The 17213-nt window shown below is 41.8% G+C and overlaps 1 protein-coding gene across 12 annotated transcripts in view; it reads left to right on the top strand.

Moving 5' to 3' along the window:
* LOC137233699 (parkin coregulated gene protein) overlaps positions 1-17213 on the top strand; it is a 69620-nt gene that overhangs the window by 37406 nt on the left and 15001 nt on the right. The window lies entirely within an intron of this gene.

Below are 17213 nucleotides of genomic sequence, written 5' to 3'. Positions count from 1 at the left end.
CTCAATGATTTTTTCAGACATCAATATACGCTATACACGTAAGCATTTGGTGAAATTTGAAGCTTCTAGCTGTTAAAATGGGGCCGAAATCGCAAAAAAAAAATATATATACTATATATACCATCATATATATATTATATATATCACCGATCTCTATGATTTTTTGACACAACAATATATACTATATACGTAAGCAATCGGTGAAATTTGAAGCTTATAGCTGTTAAAATGGGGTAGAAATTGCGAAAAGTTTCTTATCTGAACAATCGGTTGTATGAGATATATACTATATATACAACCGATCTCTATGATTTTTTCTGACAACAATATATGCCATATACGTAAGCGTTTGGTGAAATTTGAAGCTTCTAGCTGTTAAAATGGGGCTAAAATTGCGAAAATATATATATATACTATATATATATACTATATATACCACCATATATATACTATATATACCACCGATCTGTATGATTTTTTCAGACAACAATATATGCTATATACGTAAGCATTCGTTGAAATTTGAAGCCTCTAGCTATTAAAATAGGGCAGTAATTACGAAAAGTTTCTTATCTGAACAATCGGTTGTGGGGGGATATATACTATATATACGACCGATCTCATCAATTATTTCAGGCAACAATATGTGCAATATACGAAAGTATATGGTGAAGTTTGAAGCTTCAATCTGTTAAATTGAGTAAGATATTACAAAAATCCTCTTTTTTCTGAAAAATCGGTTGTATGGAGGATATATGCTATAGTGGTCCGATCCGGCCGGTTCCGACAAATGTCTAATCGGACACCCAAATACACCTGCTCAACAAATTTTATCAAGATATCTCAAAAATTGAGGGACTAGTTTGCATACAAACAGACGGACAGACGGACAGACGGACATGGCTAAATCAACTCAGCTCTTCATTCTGATTATTTCGGTATACTTAATGGCGGGCCCATCTATTTTCCTTTAAGGACTTACAATTTTGGGTTTCGTGACGAAATTAATATACCATTTCATTTTCATGAAAGGTATAACAAATGTCGAAATTGAGACCCAAGAGATTGGTACTAATTCATAAATACTATTGGACCCAAATTGCAAACTATTGAAATGCAGCCAAATGATTTTTATAACTTTTCGGACTTATCCAAATCAAAACTTTCTTGGAAACGTTTCAATGAGGATGGCGAAAAATTTGTATGGCACGATATTCGATGGCTTCGTTATACCAAGATGTCCAACATAGTCCAATACAAAACTTCATTAGATAATGAAGAACCATTTAAAATCTTAAAGGTGGGCAAAAGAGGGTGTTCTATAAAAGGATTTGGAGAAATACAAAATATAAAGAACTTACCATGCATTTCTAAAGAAAAAAAGAAAGATCTTATGGACCTGAAGCAGTTTATAAAACCAGAATTTCACTCATTTTATGACAGCATTCCCACAAGTGTGGAGCAGCTTAATACCCACCCCGATTTGACGGAGTGTGACAAGAAGATTTTTGAAATAATATTTTTATGTATTTATAATAAAAATATATACATGTGAATTTTTAACTGAATTGAATAAAATGGATCCTTAATATTGATACAAATTTTTAATTGTAGTTCTAGAAACTATGGGGCATAGTTATAGTTGAAAAAGAATATGATTTTAAGTTAGTTAAAGCTTTTTGACACAATTTTATATGTGCTATCTGTCAAAAGTGCTCCAACTAACTTAAAATTACTATAAATATGCCCTTATATGTCTGTATTCCAGTATTTTTGGAAATAATAAATAAACTTACTAATAGGTAGGTACTTTGTGTGAGGATGCAAAGCTTCACGTTTTTTGTGGTCTGCATGTAAAAACTACGACTACGAATCACGTATTACAAAAATATATGAAGTAAACGTAACTATTTTATGAAACTTGATGAATTTTGAAGCTTCTATCCGTAAAAAAGGGGCAAAAATTACAGTTTGTATGAAGTATATAATATATATACCACCGATCTCAATGATTTTTTCAGACATCAATATATGCTATACACGTAAGCATTTGGTGAAATTTGAAGCTTCTAGCTGTTAAAATGGGGCCGAAATCGCAAAAAAAAAAAATATATACTATATATACCATCATATATATATTATATATATCACCGATCTCTATGATTTTTTGACACAACAATATATACTATATACGTAAGCAATCGGTGAAATTTGAAGCTTATAGCTGTTAAAATGGGGTAGAAATTGCGAAAAGTTTCTTATCTGAACAATCGGTTGTATGAGATATATACTATATATACAACCGATCTCTATGATTTTTTCAGACAACAATATGTGCTATATACGTAAGCGTTTGGTGAAATTTGAAGCTTCTGGCTGTTAAAATGGGGCTAAAATTGCGAATATATATATATATATCTAATGTATATTATAAATGGGAAAGTTTGGATGTTTGGATGTTTGAATGTTTGTTTGTCCAGACGTTTGTCTTTGTGACTCAATCACGCAAGAACGGCTGGACCGATTTGGATGAAATTTTGCACACATATAGCCAATAGTCTATAAGGATCTACTAGCTATATATTTTTGAAAAGGGGCGTGGTCCACGCCCCCCTAGGAACGGTTATAATTTAATCATTATATTTTTCCGTCTTTGCGATTGAATCACGCCAGAATTGCTGCACGGATTTTGATGAAATTTGGGACACAGACAGTTGTCTACTAGCGAAATTTTTGTCGAACATGGAAAGAGGGGTGGGGGTCCCACGACCTCTTCGAGCAATTACTTTTTAATAATTTTTACACATTATAACTTTACGTATACTGGCCTTCACCAATATCACAGACTCAAGGGGTCAAATAAGTCGAGGGCTTACAAAGTAAGCAGTGACACCCTCCGCCCCCCCCCCTTTTATCGCCCACTCTGGTGTAAAATCTATAAATTGTTATAAATCAATATAAATTTTCTCCTAAATCAATAGTTTTTGGTATCTGGCACATACAGATCGAGATCTAGACAATTTTGGAGGAACGATCAGTGGTCCTCTCCTTTTACTCCCGCCATCCGCCCTCCATCAATTGTTTTTATTAGCACGCTTTTATTAGCTTTACCTGTATGTTTCTATGTAACTTTTCATTCGCTCCTGCGCCTGCTGCCTTATTAACATGGTTTTATAATTAGACGAGACCCTTCCGGGATCCTTTCTGGATGGTTTTCGGGATCGGTCCGGGATCCCGCCGGTGTAATTTCGGGACTTTTTCGGGACTATTTCGGGATCATTTTGGAACCCTTCCGGGATAATTTCTGTATAGTTTTCGGGATCCCGTCGGGGTAATTTCGGAACTTTTTCGGGACTATTCCGGAATCATTTTGGGACTATTTCGCGATCATTTGGGGACCCTTCCGGCATCATTTCTGTATGTTTTCGGGATCCGTCCGGGATCTCGTCGGGGTAATTTGGGGACTTTTTCGGGATCATTTGGGGGCTCTTCCGGCATCATTTCTGGATGGTTTTCGGGATCCGTCCGGGATCTCGTAAGGGTCATTTGGGGACTTTCTCGGGATCATTTGGGGGCTCTTCCGGCATCATTTCTGGATGGTTTTCGGGATCCGTCCGGGATCTTGGCGGAGTAATTTGGGGACTTTTGCGGGATCATTTGGGGGCTCTTCCGGCATTATTTCTGGATGGTTTTCGGGATCCGTCCGGGATCTCGTCGGGGTCATTTGGGGACTTTTTCGGGATCATTTGGGGGCTCTTCCGGCATCATTTCTGGATGGTTTTCGGGATCCGTCCGGGATACGTCCGGGATCTCGTCGGGGTCATTTGGGGACTTTTACGGGATCATTTGGGGGCTCTTCCGGCATCATTTCTGGATGGTTTTCGGGATTCGTCCGGCATCCCGCCGGGGTCATTTCGGGACTTTTCGCGACTAATACGGGATCATTTGGGGACCCTTTCGGCATCATTTCTGGATGGTTTTCAGGATCCGTCCGGGATCTCGTCGGGGTAATTTGGGGACTTTTTCGGGATCATTTGGGGGGCTCTTCCGGCATCATTTCTGGATGGTTTTCGGGATCCTCCGTCCGGGATCTCGTCGGGGTCATTTGGGGGCTTTTTCGGGATCATTTGGGTGCTCTTCCGGCATCATTTGTGGATGGTTTTCGGGATCCGTCCGGGATCCCGTCGGGGTCATTTCGGGACTTTTTCGCGACTAATACGGGATCATTTGGGAACCCTTTCGGCATCATTTCTGGATGGTTTTCGGGATCCGTCCGGGATCTCGTCGGGGTCATTTGGGGACTTTTTCGGTATCATTTGGTGGCTCTTCCAGCATAATTTCTGGATGGTTTTCGGGATCCGTCCGGGATCTCGTCAGGGTCATTTGGGGGCTCTTCCGGCATCATTTCTGGATGGTTTTCGGGATCCGTCCGGGATCCCGTCGGGGTAATTTCGGGACTTTCGCGAATAATACGGGATCATTTGGGGACCCTTTCGGCATCATTTCTGGATGGTTTTCAGGATCCGTCCGGGATCTCGTCGGCGTAATTTGGGGACTTTTTCGGGATCATTTGGGGGCACTTCCGGCATCATTTCTGGATGGTTTTCGGGATCCGTCCGGGATCTCGTCGGGGTCATTTGGGGACTTTTTCGGGATCATTTGGGGGCTCTTCCGGCATCATTTCTGGATGGTTTTCGGGATCCGTCCGGGATCCCGTCGGGGTCATTTGGGGACTTTTTCGGGATCATTTGGGGCTCTTCGGCATCATTTCTGGATGGTTTTCGGGATCCGTCCGGGATCTCGTCGGGGTCATTTCGGGACTTTTCGCGACTAATACGGGATCATTTGGGGACCCTTTCAGCATCATTTCTGGATGGTTTTCAGGATCCGTCCGGGATCTCGTCGGGGTAATTTGGGGACTTTTTCTGGATCATTTGGGGGCTCTTCCGGCATCATTTCTGGATGGTTTTCGGATCCGTCCGGGATCCGGTCGGGGTCATTTCGGGACTTTTTCGCCACTAATACGGGAACCCTTTCGGCATCATTTCTGGATGGTTTTCGGGATCCCATCAGGGTAATTTCGGGACTATTAGGGGATCATCTGGGGACCTTTCCGGCATCATTTCTGTATAATTTTCTGGATTCGTCCGGGATGCCGACGAGGTTATTTCGGGACTATCTCGGGATCATTTGGGATACCTACCGGCATCATTTCTGGATGGTTTTTGGGATTCGTCCGGGATCCCGTCGGGGTCATTTCGGGACTTTTTCGCGACTAATACGAGATCATTTGGGAACCCTTGCGGCATCATTTCTGGATGGTTTTCGGGATCCCATCAGGGTAATTTCGGACTATTAGGGGATCATCTGGGGACCTTTCCGGCATCATTTCTGGATAATTTTCTGGATTCGTCCGGGATGCCGACGAGGTTATTTCGGGACTATTTCGGGATCATTTGGGATACCTACCGGCATCATTTCTGGATGGTTTTTGGGATTCGTCCGGGATCCCGTCGGGGTCATTTTGGGACTTTTTCGCCACTAATACGGGATCATTTGGGAACCCTTTCGGCATCATTTCTGGATGGTTTTCGGGATTCGTTCGGGATCCCATCAGGGTAATTTCGGGACTATTAGGGGATCATCTGGGGACCTTTCCGGCATCATTTCTGGATAATTTTCTGGATCCGTCCGGGATGCCGACGAGGTTATTTCGGGACTATTTCGGGATCATTTGGGATACCTACCGGCATCATTTCTGGATGGTTTTTGGGATTCGTCCGGGATCCCGTCGGGGTCATTTCGGGACTTTTTCGCGACTAATACGGGATCATTTGCGGACCCTTTCGGCATCATTTCTGGATAGTTGTCGGGATCCGTTCGGGATCCCGTCCACGGTCATTTCGGGACAATTAGGGGATCATTTGAGTACCTTTCCGGTATCATTCTGGATAGTTTTCGGAATCCTTTCGGGATCCCGTCAGGGTCATTTCGGGACTTTTTCCGGATCATTTAAGGATGGCTTTCAGGATTCGTCCGGGAACCCGTTAGGGTAATTTATGGACTTTTCCGAAACTATTTCGGTATCATTTTGGGACCTTCCCAAGATCGTTTATGGATGGATTTCGGGATCTGTCCGGGATGCCGTCAGGGTCATTTTGGGACTATTAGGTGATCATTTGAGGACCTTTCCGGCATCACTTCTGGATGGTTTTCGGTATCCGTTCAGGATCCCGTCGGAATAATTTGCGGGACTTTTTCCGGATCATTTGGGGTCCCTTCCGGCATCATTTCTGGATGTTTTTTGGGATTCTTCCGGCATCCCGTCGGGGTCATTTCAGGACTTTTTCTCGACTAATACGGGATCATTTTCGGGCCCTTTCGGTATCATTTCTAGATAGTTGTCTGGATCCGTTAGGGATCCTGTCAGGGTCTTTTCGGAACTATTAGGAGATCATTTGAGGACCTTTCCGGCATCATTTATGGATAGTTTTCGGGGTCCCGTCAGGGTCATTTCGGGACTTTTTCGGCATCATTTAAGATGTGTTTTCAGGATTCGTCCGGGATTTCGTCAGGGTAATCTCTGGACTTTTCCGAGACTATTTCGGGATCATTTTGGGACCTTCCCAAGATCATTTCTGGGTGGATTTCGGGATCAGTCCGGGATGCTGTCAGGGTAATTTTGGGACTATTAGGTGATCATTTGAGAACCATTTCGGCATCACTTATGGATGGTTTTCGGTATCCGTTCAGGATCCCGTCGGAATCATTACGGGACTTTTTCGGGATAATTTGGGGTCCCTTCCGGAATCATTTCTGGATGGTTTTTGGGATCTGTCCGGGATCCCGTCAGGGTTAATTAGGGATGCGTTCGAGATCCCGTCAGGGTCATTTCGGGACTTCTTCGGGACTATATCAGGATCATTTCTGGATGGTTTACGGGATCTGTCCAGGACCCCTTCATTGCGGGACTCTTTCGGAATCATTTGGGATCCCTTCCGGCATCATTTCTGGATGGTTTTCGGGATTTGTCCGGGATCCCGTCGGGGTTATTTCGGGACCTTTTCGGGACTAATACGCGATCATTTGGGGATCCTCTAGGGGTCGTTTCGTGACTTTTTCTGTATTATTTCGGGATCATTTGGGGACCCTTCCGGCATAATTTCTTGATGGTTTGCCTGATCCATCAGGGTCATTTCGGGACCATTTTGGGGTCATTTGGGGACCCTTCCGAGATCATTTCTGGATTCGTCCGGGATGCCGTAGGAGCCATTTCGGGATTTTTTGTTACTCTTCCGGGATAGTTTTTGGACCCTTCCGGGATCATTTCTGGATCTGTGCGGGATCCCATCTGGGTCATTTCCGGGCTATTTCGGATCCATTTTCGGATCCTTCCGGAATCATTTCTGTATGATTTTCGCGATCCGTCGTGGATCTTCGGAACTTTTTCTGGAGTATGTCGGGATAATTTAGGGACCCTTCCTGGATATTTTCTGGATGGCTTTTGAGATCCGTCCGGTAGCCCGTCAGGGTCATTTCGGAACCTTTTCGGGATTATTTTATAACACCTTCAGGGATCATTTCTGTGTGATTCTCTGGATAAGTCTAGAATCGTGTCGTTGTCATTTCGGGTTTTTTGGGACTATTCCGGGAACTTTTGGAGACCCTTCCGGGGCATTTCTGAACGGTTTTCCGTATCCGTCCGCGATAGCGTGGGGGTCATTTCGTAGCTTTTTCTGGATAATTTCGGGATCATTTGGGATCCTATCAGGTTATCAGCTCATTTAATTCCTTTTTTTACTCAATTACAAAAATAAGATGCATTAGACAGAAAACAAAATTTTAAACAGATAACTTGATAAGCAAGCTAACGCGAATAGCCCATATATTTCAATTTCTCCTTGCGGACGGGGCCGCGGGTAAAGGCTAGTACTATATATATATAGTATATATATGGTGGTATATACCACCGATCTGTATGATTTTTTCAGACAACAATATATGCTATATACGTAAGCATTCGTTGAAATTTGAAGCCTCTAGCTATTAAAATAGGGCAGTAATTACGAAAAGTTTCTTATCTGAACAATCGGTTGTGGGGGATATATACTATATATACGACCGATCTCATCAATTATTTCAGGCAACAATATGTGCAATATACGAAAGTATATGGTGAAGTTTGAAGCTTCAATCTGTTAAATTGAGTAAGATATTACAAAAATCCTCTTTTTTCTGAAAAATCGGTTGTATGGAGGATATATGCTATAGTGGTCCGATCCGGCCGGTTCCGACAAATGTCTAATCGGACACACAAATACACCTGCTCACCAAATTTTATCAAGATATCTCAAAAATTGAGGGACTAGTTTGCATACAAACAGACGGACAGACGGACAGACGGACATGGCTAAATCAACTCAGCTCTTCATTCTGATTATTTCGGTATACTTAATGGCGGGCCCATCTATTTTCCTTTAAGGACTTACAATTTTGGGTTTCGTGACGAAATTAATATACCATTTCATTTTCATGAAAGGTATAACAAATGTCGAAATTGAGACCCCAAGAGATTGGTACCAATTCATAAATACTATTGGACCCAAATTGCAAACTATTGAAATGCAGCCAAATGATTTTTTTAACTTTTCGGACTTATCCAAATCAAAACTTTCTTGGAAACGTTTCAATGAGGATGGCGAAAAATTTGTATGGCACGATATTCGATGGCTTCGTTATACCAGCTCAACTGTCAGCGGCAAAACGGAGTTAGTCAGTTATCGTTGAGCGCGCGCACATTAATGTATTCTTTTCTGAGTGCGAATCCTAAAATTGTAATTTGCATTTTTCAAACACAGTACTCAATAAAATTGTGAATTTGTTATAGAAAAAAAAGTGTAAGTGTTTAAATTGAAATTAAAGTAAAAGAAAAGTGAGTAAGTAAACCATAGGTACCCGCAACTTAAGTGAAACTTAAACATGGTCGTCTCGCCAGCCAAAGTGGAAATATAAATTTAAACCAAAAAAAAAAAAAAAAAACGAAGCACTAGAAAAGGCTATAGTTTGCTCTAAGGGAACATTTTTAAAAGAAAAAAGCTGAAAATAAGCGAAAAGTGCCAAAAAACTAAAGTGCTGAAGAATATAAAACTGAAAAAAGCGGTGTCGAAAAATCCGAAAAAACAAAAGCAAATTTAATAGGGGGACTCATGTAACCGTATAAATGCCTTATAAAGTGTGTAAACGTATAAATTTATCTAGTTTACGCACGAGCTGTCAAATTTTGTATGAAAAATCATTTACACAATTTGTATAAATTTACGCGCACATTTCATTGTGTAAACGCGGTAAACTCAAAGGAATGCAACCTTGCAGACATTACCGCCGGCATTTTCATCAGAAATCTCCAACATCAGCAAGTAAAGGCGTTTTAGTTTTGATTTTTCACTTAATCTTGGTATTTTTTAATTTGTATAACAATCAAAAAATTTTTTTTGGCAATAATACAGCTGAAAAACAATCAAGTTTATCAAGAGTATTACTAGGTGCGTTCATATAACCGCGTGTGTAAATGGATATAATTTTACACCTTATAAGTTTATATGCTATCATGAGTCCCCCTAATATTAAACAACAAGTTGCTACGAAAAATATCTGAAGTGCGATCTTCAAAAAAACCTGAAAGAAAAATAAGGGGGACTGTGAAAACCTGAAAATAAAGAGGAAAATATTTTGGTGCTCGTAAAACCTGAAAATAAAAGGAAATATTTTTAATAAGGTGCTCGTAAAACCTGAAAATAAAAGGAAAATATTTTTAATAAGGTACTCGTACAACCTGAAAATAAAAAATAAGGTGCACGGTAAAAACCTGAAAATATAAAGAAAATATTTTAATAAGGTGCTCCCAAAAAGCCTGAGAAATACAAAGAATATAGAGAAATAAATGGGCTTGTGAAAACCTGAAAACATAAAAATAAGGTGCTCATAAAAAACCAGAAAATAAAAATAGGGTGCTCGTGAAAACCTGAAAATACAAAGAAAGTAAGGGTAAGGTGCTCAGTAAAAACTCGCACAACATTAATACGTTTAAAGTGAGTTGATATAAAAACCAAAAAAAAAATCAAAAAATTGCAAAATTCTTTAAAAGAGCTGAAAATAAATAAGATTAGCGTGCTCAGTGCGTTCAAAAGAGGTTAGTGAGCCCAACACAAAAATCGGAAATTTTAAAAGTGACAATCAAAGGAGGGTACCGAACCTGAAACAATAAAATAAAAATCAGACAATTAAAAAAAAAAAAAATTTTAATAATCGAACAGCCGAGCGGAAGGTACAGTCCACAAGGAGCAGGAAAAGTTACCAGCACAGACAGAATAACCCGCTATCCACACAAGCAGCGGATCCGACACCAGCACCAGCAGCAGATCCGGTTAACAGCACTAGCAGCATTTCCCCATTACCAACACCAGGAAAATCTCGGAACAGCAGCGTACGGTAAATAGAAGGTATCCCAGGCAAAAAGTAAGTGCAGAAAAAAAATTTTCCTACGACATATACACAGATTTATATAACCTAGCGGACCTCCAAAGCATTTCTCGAGAAACCTCTCATGTTCTCATATTTGCTATATAAAACATAAACTCAAAAAAAAAAAAAAAAACAAAAAAATCTCTATAATCCGCTAAGATATATAAATCACACAGTTTCAAATACTTACATATATATGTATATACATATATAAACCACGTATATACCCCGTTTGCCTTCGCTTGAATGCCCCTGAAAAGAAACGATTAAAAGCCCCTTATTTACCTCGAAAAATTATTAACTCACCCGTACACATATTCTCCGTTGGTTTTTCACATCAGCTAGCCCAACAACAGCCAAAATTTTTGCATACTTACATATGTATGCAGGCATTTACCAAAGACTTAAATTCGGTTCAATAATATTCGCCTAATAACACTCTTGCCTCGTTAGCTTCAAAAGAAAAAAAAAAATCATTTACTTACATATTTTTTCTTGTACTCAGAAGCGCTGCGACAAGTGCATAATTTTACCTCCGTTAAACTACATAAGCTGTATACACATATATATTACATATATTCATTTGTGCTCAGAAGCGCTGAGACAAGTGCATAACCTCACCACCATTAGCATAGCAATTTCGCTCAACTCCATAACTGTAACATACAAATATACGTACATACACTTGGACTCAGAAGCGCTGAGCCAAGTGCATGAAGTCGTTGAACGGCTCGGTACGTATCGGCCAAGCAAACCTCGCCACTCAAATGCGAGCTTCAACAACCGAGCTTCGACACCCCAAAATCAGTCGAATAACTTCAAAAATAAGTCCCACTCATATCATAGCGAATCGGCTCGACAGGCATCCTGTAAATTGTGCAATTCGAATCATTCTATGATGAATTGCATAAAATTTAAACAACTCAGTGTCGCGGAGCGGAACAATTTTGTTAAACAAAATCATTATTGCAAAAACTGCTTAGCATTTTCTCATCTGGAGTCCGAGTGCAAGAGCAACTTCAAATGTGTATATTGCCAAAAGAGACACCGCTCTCTCCTCCACTATCAGACCACTCCATCGGTCAACTCCAACAATCATCGTCCCTCGTCACGTAATAACCAAACAAGGGTTAAACCTCAAGAGTTAAACATCAACGAGGCCCCCTCTACCTCCGCACAAGCCGCGAAGCTCCAAACTAAGGCAGCACAAAATGAAGCCTCCTCAACCTCTCAAAATGAGAATAATGTTCACTCTCACTTCGCTAGCAGCAAGGAAAAAACCTTACTGCCAACCGCGATGGTTCCCATTCTCCACCGAGGAGAAATATTCAAACTCCGCGCACTAATAGACCAAGGTTCCGAAAAAACTTTTGTGTCCTCGCGTATACAAAAGCTACTAGGTCTACCCACACAAAAAAAGCAGTTACCAAATATCAGGGATGGGCGGACGCGTAGTGCAGAATTCAAATAAGACTTGTCTGATGACTATTTGCTCAGATGACTTAGCAACTCAAATCCCAACTCATGCGATAATTCTGCAACAATTAACTCACTTCTTGCCATTATTCAAAGCCAAAAACGTGGACTTCCAGAAGTTCTCTTCACTATCTCTGGCAGACCCCAATTGCTTCTCCCCAGCAAGAATTGACATGGTGCTTGGTAGCGATGTAATCCCTCAAATTCTGCTAAATGGCCTGGAAACTAACGTGGCAGGAACTCTTATCGCACAACAAACAATATTTGGATGGATACTAAGTGGTCCGGTTAACCAACAAATTTCGGCATTCTCCACCCACGTAATTGATAATCCAGACAACTCTCTAAATGAACTGCTCAAAAGATTCTGGGAACAAGAAGAGGTTCCAACTTCCTCATCCATAACAGACGATGATACATTTTGCGAAGAGCTGTACAAAAAAACCACCGTTCGGAAAGGAGACGGTAGATACATGGTCAAACTCCCCTTCAAACAAGGCTTTCCCGAAACTATAGCTCTCGGCCACTCTCGACCCGCAGCCCAGCAGCAATACATCAGCGTAGAAAGAACCCTAGAGAAAAAACCAGAGTTAAGAGAAAAGTACTCTGAAGTATTAGAAGAATACTTAACTCTGGACCACATGGAGCCAACTTCACCTCGTGAAGTTATTAACAAAGGTAAATACTTCTCCTTCTATTTGCCTCACCACGCCGTTATAAAACCCGATAGTAAAACCACAAAGGTACGAGTAGTCTTCAATGTCTCCAAACCAACTCACTACGGAAACTCATTGAATGACATAATACACACCGGCCCCACACTTCAAAATGACTTAATGCTGATAATCCTACAGTGGCGCCTCTATAAATTTGTTTTCAGCGGTGACATAGAAAAAATGTACCGCCAAATTATCGTCTACCCAGAAGATCAAGATTATCAACGAATCCTCTTTCGTAGATCTTCTAACTCCAAGCTTGAAGATTTCAAGTTAAAAACAGTCACCTTTGGTGTCAATTGCTCACCCTACCTCGCGATTAGAACACTCCGCCAATTAGCAGAAGACACCAAAGAAGAATACCCGCTAGCCAACAATGTACTTCTGCATGAAACATATGTAGATGACATACTCACCGGCGGATATGAAATACAGTCCACACTCGACTCCATGACCCAAGTCATCGAAGCGCTCAAATCTCAGAAAAATAACGGCCAACCACCCAAAACTACTCGAAGGCATATCCCACTCAGATCTCTTGGACATAGATTTCCTCAAATTCCAGGACTCCAGCTCCACCAAAACGCTTGGAATAAGATGGAATGCCCTTACAGATTCCTTCACGTACTCCTACGACCCCAGTCCGTCGAATAATTCGCGAACGAAAAAGCAAATTCTGTCGGCGGTAGCGAAAGTTTTCGGCCCGGCAGGATGGCTATCGCCAATTATGATCACAGCAAAAATCCTACTGCAGCAACTATGGATGGAGGGAACTGACTGGGATGAAGAAGTAAAAGCCGGCGCTCTTCAAAAATGGACGGCTTTTCACGAAAACCTCACGGCAATAAGCGACATAAAAATTCCCCGTTGGGCTCAACTCTCCCCCGACATACCCACTCAATTACACGGTTTCTCAGACGCCTCTGAAAAAGCCTTCTGCGCCTGTGTATACATAAGAACACAGCAATCTCCAAACGTCTACGCTTGTCACCTGCTTGTGGCGAAAAGTAAAGTCGCTCCCTTACAAACGGTCAGTCTCCCTCGACTGGAACTTTGCGGAGCAGTTCTTCTCTCTAAATTAATAAAACAATTTCAACTTCAGCTAAAACTACCACCTCACGAGCTAACATTATGGACGGATTCTTCAATAGTGTTAGCATGGCTAGAAAAGCCACCCCATATGTGAAAAACCTACGTTGCAAACCGCACCTCTCAGATCATCAAAAACGTAAACAACGCGACTTGGAAACATGTAGCCAGCAAGGACAACCCAGCTGATCTAGGAACTCGAGGATTTCGGCCCCAAGACTTAGTCGACTGCCCACTCTGGTGGAACGGACCCGAATGGTTAGCCAAACCCTCTCAGTTCTGGCCAGACACCACGCCTAAACCGACACCCCCCCTAGAACAGAAACCAATCGTCACTCTTCACACCACTGAAAGCATCGATTTGTTGGAACGCTTCTCCTCCTATGCTCGTGCGCTGCGCGTAATGTCCTTCGTCTACCGCTTCATTCATAAGGAAAAAGGACTCCCAATCGACCCGACAAGCTCGGTTTCTCACGCGGAAATCCCACACAAAGGCTTACGTCTGTGTGTTTATCTGCTTCTATACCAAGGCTATTCACCTAGAAGCCTGTTCGGACCTAACAACGGAAGCATTTAGAGCCGCTTTTGCTCGCTTTGCCGGTCGCCGTGGCCTGCCTCATAAGATGGTGTCAGATAATGGAAAAACGTTCGTCGGGGCTCAACGAGCAATTCAGAAAGAACTATCGGCTTTTCTAAGTGAAGCCGCCTCAGACATAGCCGAAAAATACGCTCTGCATGGCCTCCCTTGGCAGTTCATCCCCCCTTACGCTCCTCACATGGGCGGTATCTGCGAAGCAGCAGTGAAGAGCTTCAAAATACACTTCCACAAAATTGCCGGAAACCATAAATTCTCGTTTGAAGAGTTCTCGACACTTCTAGTTCGAATTGAAGCGGTCCTCAATTCTAGACCGCTCTCTCCAATGTCCGAAGACCCCATGATTTACTCGTCTTAACCCCAGGTCACTTTTTGCGGGGAGCCCCCCTGATGTCTCTCCCAGAACCCAATCCCGACAATCTTAGCCTCCTCCACCGATGGTAAAAACTGAAAGTCCTTCACCATCAGTTCAGCAATCGCTGGAAAAATGAAAGTTTTTAAGGAATTGCATAAGCGTCAAAAATGGAAGGCCCGAGAACCCAACGTCAAGGTAGGGGACCTAGTCGTCATCAAAGACGACCTTCTGCCTCCCAACGAATGGCGACTAGGTCGAATTTCAAACCTACACGTAGGACCTGACGAGAATGTTCGCGTCGTCGACATTCACACCCAGAACGGCACAATTACGTGCAACATTACAAAGATATGTTTATTACCCATGTCATAGACCCCCTCTCACACGCGTCCTGTGCCCTATCCCTCCAAATCACCTTGCCACCCTTCTCTTTTAATATCACAGCTAATTCCTCTGTTTTCGTTTTCTTTTTTCTTTTCTCTCAAATGTCCCCTCAGAGCTCATAATGGAGCGCGGAAAATGCAGGCGGTGTTGCCGCCCCCACTCTTTGCGCCATTGCCATGCGTTTTTGGCCATGACTCCAGCAGAGCGATATGAGTCTGCACGCGTCCATCGCTACTGCATAAACTGCTTGGCCACATCTCACACCACAGGGGCGTGCACTTCCACCGGCAGCTGCCGCCACTGTGGCAGAGCTCATCACACGCTGTAGCACCGGCCTAATATTGCAACAGCAACACGTAATCGACGTCCGACACCTCCACCACCCATACGCCATAGGCGTGATGATCGACGTGGAAGAACCAGGCAGCGTGCAATTGAACGACCAGCGGCGCGCTTACAGAGCCGCAGCGCAAACCAACGTCATCCGAGGAAGTTAGTCAACCAAGCGAAGAGTACGCTCGATCATCTTCAATAACTCCTGCATTCGTCCACTTCGCAGGCCCGGCGCCATGTTGAAGACATGGAGGAAGAAAATTTAATTGAATTGTAAAATATGATATTTTTCAAATTTTATATATGTAAATCTACGCTTATACTTACCTGAATTCTATAAAAATTAACTATTCCTACATGTATGTATATATAGCCAATGAACTAATTTAATGAAGTAAAATACATATTACATATACTTACCTTAAACTCACACTCACCTGTAAATTCATACTCACCTAAAAATTTTTATATCATAAATTCGAACGCCCTAATGTAAAATCTATTAAATCAAATTGGAAGAATACCGCTTCTTTGTCATGTACGTACCTTAAGTATACATCTGTACATATACACACGTAAAGAGGTAAAAACCAAAAGCCGGAGTCATTGGTGCTGTATGTCGTATCGCTGTATCCGTATCCCTAACGTAATCAGCTGTTTATCGTTACGACGGTAAACCAAAACCCAATTGGTTGGCTACGATATGGTTACGACCTTAGCGGCACCAATAATCGATTGCATTGATTCTCATAAGGTTGGTCGAATCAGCTGTTAAAAGGTTACCGATACGGTTACCGATAAAGCACCAATGTCTCCAGCTAAAGGCTCAACTGTCAGCGGCAAAACGGAGTTAAGCTGGAGACATTGGTGCTTTATCGGTAACCGTATCGGTAACCTTATAACAGCTGATTCGACCAATCTTATGAGAATCAATGCAATCGATTATTGGTGCCGCTAAGGTCGTAACCGTATCGTAGCCAACCAATTGGGTTTTGGTTTACCGTCGTAACGATAAACAGCTGATTACGTTAGGGATACGGATACAGCGATACGACATACGGCACCAATGACTCCAGCTTTAGTCAGTTATCGTTGAGCGCGCGCACATTAATGTATTCTTTTCTGAGTGCGAATCCTAAAATTGTAATTTGCATTTTTCAAACACAGTACTCAATAAAATTGTGAATTTGTTATAGAAAAAAAAGGTGTAAGTGTTTAAATTGAAATTAAAGTAAAAGAAAAGTGGCAAGTAAGTAACCCATAGGTACCCGCAACTTAAGTGAAAATTAAACACACGCGTATACGTTTACGTTTGCGCGTGAAAAAAAAAACGCCTATCCTCGCTTAGATAATGCTTAGGAGACCCATCTATCGGCAGTGGTTAAATAACTAGCTGCAGCCACAGGGTGTACCGAAAAGCGGAGACAACCCTCTGATGGCCATAGGGTATAACATATAGCTAAATCAGTTGCGATGAATTGTGGACACACATAGAATACATATAATTAGTGTAGAGGGTGAAACAAAAACACATATTCCAGTTACATTTGAGTATAATGCGTATTGAAATTTAGTAGTACACATTTTATGCGCAGCAATTTCAGAGGTGTATTTAAAGTTTGACGCTTAGCTGTCCATATAAAGTTTAAGCGTATAGACGTTTACGTGTAAAAAAAAAACACGGCTATTGCTACCAGTACTATAGCATACTACAAATTTCCACAACACAACATCTTATTAACCT

This window comes from Eurosta solidaginis, chromosome 5 (genome assembly GCF_040869045.1).
Source record: "Eurosta solidaginis isolate ZX-2024a chromosome 5, ASM4086904v1, whole genome shotgun sequence".
NCBI lineage: Eukaryota > Metazoa > Arthropoda > Insecta > Diptera > Tephritidae > Eurosta > Eurosta solidaginis.
This window is presented reverse-complemented; position numbering and strand designations above follow the sequence as displayed.